The sequence below is a fragment of the Harmonia axyridis genome, chromosome X, assembly GCF_914767665.1.
Source record: "Harmonia axyridis chromosome X, icHarAxyr1.1, whole genome shotgun sequence".
In the NCBI taxonomy this organism is placed as follows: domain Eukaryota; kingdom Metazoa; phylum Arthropoda; class Insecta; order Coleoptera; family Coccinellidae; genus Harmonia; species Harmonia axyridis.
The window spans coordinates 37,399,185-37,403,122 of record NC_059508.1 but is presented as its reverse complement, the minus strand read 5'-3'; the positions used below and the strand labels follow the sequence as shown (position 1 = coordinate 37,403,122).

At 42.6% G+C, this 3,938-nt stretch overlaps 1 non-coding gene across 1 annotated transcript in view; it reads right to left on the bottom strand.

The window, feature by feature from the left end:
- Positions 1-277, bottom strand: part of LOC123687628 — a 1,906-nt gene extending 1,629 nt beyond the window's left edge. The window contains exon 1 of the ribosomal RNA XR_006749344.1: positions 1-277. This exon is cut by the window's left edge and continues 1,629 nt beyond it. This is a non-coding gene — a ribosomal RNA (small subunit ribosomal RNA).
- Positions 278-3,938: the final 3,661 nt, after the last annotated feature.

Below are 3,938 nucleotides of genomic sequence, written 5' to 3'. Positions count from 1 at the left end.
GTTATTCAGAGTCACCAAATTGTACGATGACGAGCGAACCCGCCACCTATTGGTTTTGATCTAATAAAAGCGCTCCTTCCGTTCCCGGTCGGAGCTCTATTTGCATGTATTAGCTCTAGAATTACCACAGTTATCCAAGTAAATGTGGGTACGATCTAAGGAACCATAACTGATTTAATGAGCCTTTCGCGGTTTCACCTTAATTTGGCTTGTACTGAGACATGCATGGCTTAATCTTTGAGACAAGCATATGACTACTGGCAGGATCAACCAGGGAACTGCGTGCTTATACGATCGGTCCACGAGATTGCCGGTATGGCCAAACCCGTTCGCCTCTCGTCATGTGGCACTAGCCATGTCGATTGACTTCGACTAGCGCCGCACATCAGTAAGTGCAAGTCCTCGACGAAACGACGTAACAGCCCCCAGTCAGCATGAGACTCAAGCTATATATACATCATCATCATCTCGGACAAAACACCGATCAAAAATGAGAAAGTTTCTAGAAACAATCCCTCGCCAAGGCGTCCATATATAATACGAACCCCCGGCTATCAACTAATTTCTTATACACATTCCATCTCGACCCTTCGCTATACATGTGAATATAACGACACGGTGATTCGAGATTCAACAATATTTGTCGCTCGGAACGAATTGAGTGGTTGCAAATTTTTTGTGAACATAACCCGCAACGGGCAGAGGATCACGATTTTAAGGTTGGTCGCTTAAAGGCCATTCGACTACAAAGAGACGAAGCGGACCGCGACCTCGCTGCATGAGGTTGACGAAAGCGACCCAAGATGCGAAAGCCGAAACCAACACACCTTGCCAGTACCCAAACGCCGAGGTCGGATTCGGGTCTACCACTTACCAACTGAATATCATCCTAAAAAGAACTCCAAACAGTCTAGGACAGGACCCATTCTCCACCCCTTCTATATATGTCAGGAGAACCCCGGATTCCCCTCCAGACACGATTTAGCAAACTTTTCCCGATCGATCCGACCCACCGAGGCCGTTTCGACCGTTCGCCGCGCCTACTAGAGCTGATTTCTTCGGACTCCGATCAGAAAATCCGCCGATGCATGTCGTTAACACCTAGTCCGCCTCGTCCGATCGATCGAGGCCGTTTCGACCGTTCGCCGCGCCTACTAGAGCTGATTTCTTCGGACTCCGATCAGAAAATCCGCCGATGCATGTCGTTAACACCTAGTCCGCCTCGTCCGATCGATCTAGGCCGTCTCGATCCACCCATCGCGCATCGAAAGTCGCATCTCTCGAACTCCGATCCGGAAATCGGCCGATGCATCACGTTAACTATTTCTTATATATCTAATATAATATACATCGAGACGGTAAGAATTCTTTTAATCGAAGATATACATATACTTCTCATCAATATCCAAAAGCTTATCGAAAAATAAATTACTCAACTTTTACGTGAAGAATCGTTCACCCAAACCTTATCCCCTATATATGTCAGGAGAACCCAAGGTTCCCCTCCAGACACGATTTAGCAAACTTTTCCCGATCGATCCGACCCACCGAGGCCGTCTCGACCGTCCGCTGCGCCTACTAGGGCCGATTTCTTCGGACTCCGATCAGAAAATATACCGATGCATGTCGTTAACACCTAGTCCGCCTCGTCCGATCTATCTAAACAGTCTCGACGCACCCAACACTCTTTCAAAGTCGGATTACTCGGACTCAATCTGAAAATGGACCGATGCATGACGTCAACACTTAGCCCGCCTCGTCTGATCGATCTAAGCCATCTCGACCCACCCAACACGCCTTCCAAGTCGGATCACTCGGACTTCGATCTGAAAATCTCCGGACTCATTTTTATGAATATCCCCAGTCAGTAAGAACGTTATTTCGCCAATATATACCAACAATAAACCATATTCCAATAGCTGAACCAAAAATATAATTCCCGATCCAAACGTTCTGCATCGCCCAACGCGACCACCTTCCCTATATATGTCAGGAGAGCACAGGGTTCCCCTCCAGACAACACTTACGCTCTATCCCCGACTCTCGGTCGATCGATAGGCCAGGTCAGCGGTGTCTGTTTCGGCCGAAGCTCGGACTTTGGTCAAAATGTTCCGATACAAAATTTGAACCAAGATAGATACAGATATGATTCCTTCTTAAATATACGTTGATTATCGAACAGAATATGGTAAATATTTTGCGATGACCGAGGATTTCATGAATTTTTTTTTTTTTCGAAAAAATTTTCTGTTATCGGAATTTCCTCAAATTTCATTTGGTTGCCTACTAATGCATATTAAAAACGATAATCAACAATCAGAATCATTATTTATCATTTATTTCAATTTTTATAATGAAAAACGTTCACGTCCTTTCGCGCCTCTCGATCGTCGTTTACGTGATGCATCGGTCAGCCCTAGTTTACGTGGTGCATCGGTAAGATCGAGTTCACGTTCTGCATCGGTAAGATCCAGTTCACGTGGTGCATCGGTAAGATCGAGATTACGTGGTGCATCGGTAAGATCGAGTTTACGTGGTGCATCGGTAAGATCCAATTCACGTTCTGCATCGGTAAGATCCAGTTCACGTGGTGCATCGGTGAGATCGAGTTTACGTTCTGCATCGGTGTGATCTAGTTTACGTTGTGCATCGGTAAGATCGAGATTACGTGAAGCATCGGTATGATCGAGTTTACGTTCTGCATCGGTCTGGACTTAGAGATATATTTTCGACGTGAAAATGTTCCGATACAACTTTTGAACCAGGATAGTTAGAGAGATGATTTTTTCTGGGATGTACGTTGATTGGGGAATGGATTGTGGAAAATAACTTGCCATGACCGAGGTGTTCTCGAATTTTTTTTTTTTTTCGAAAAATATTTTCTGATTTTGGATTTTACTCAAATTTGATTTCGTTGCCTTCTAATGTGTTCTAAAAGAGTAAATCAGTAATCAGAATCGAAAAATATTTTTCGGATTTTTTTTTTTTTGAAAAAAAATTTTCTGATTTTGGAATTTCCTCAAATTTGATTTGGTTGCCTTCTAATGTGTTTTTAAAGCGTAAATCAGTAATCAGAATCAATATTCATTGTCGACTTTAATTTTTATAAGGAAAAATGTTCACGTCCTTAAACGCCTCCCCATCATTAGCCCGAGTCCAAGTCGATGTCAGTCCCGAGCGGACGGTGTCAGATACTACCTATCGCCCCGGTCTGGACTTGGCGAGGTATTTCGACGTGAAATGTTCCGATACAACTTTTGAACCAGGATAGTTAGAGAGATGATTTCTTCTATGTTGTACGTTGATTGTGGAATGGATTGTGGGAAATAACTTGCCATGACCCAGGTGTTCTTGAATTTTTTTTTTTTTCGAAAAAAATTTTCTGATCTTGAAATTTCCTCAAATCTGATTGCGTTGCCTTCTAATGTGTTCTAAAAGAGTAAATCAGTAATCAGAATCAATATTCATTGTCGACTTTAATTTTTATAAGGAAAAATGTTCACGTCCTTAAACGCCTCTCCATCGTTACCCCGACTCCAAGACGATGTTAGACCGGAGCGGACGGTGTCAGATGCGACCGATCTCCCCGGTCTGGACTTAGCGAGATATTCCGACGTGAAATGTTCCGATACAAAAATTTAACTGTGATAGTTAGAGAGATGGTTCCTTTTGTGATGTACGTTGATTGTGTAATAGAATATGGAAATAAACTTGAGATGACCGAGGTCTTCTGGGATTTTTTTTTTTTTTCGAAAAATATTTTTCGATTTCGGAAATCCCTCAAATTTCATTGAGATATGTCCTAATGTGTTCTTAAAGCTTAAATCAACAATCAGAATTAATATCCAAAAGTTATTTCATTTTTTATGAGGAAAAACGTTCACGTCCTTTCCGCTCCCAAAAAGTGAGATATCATAGAAAATATCGCAATATATGTT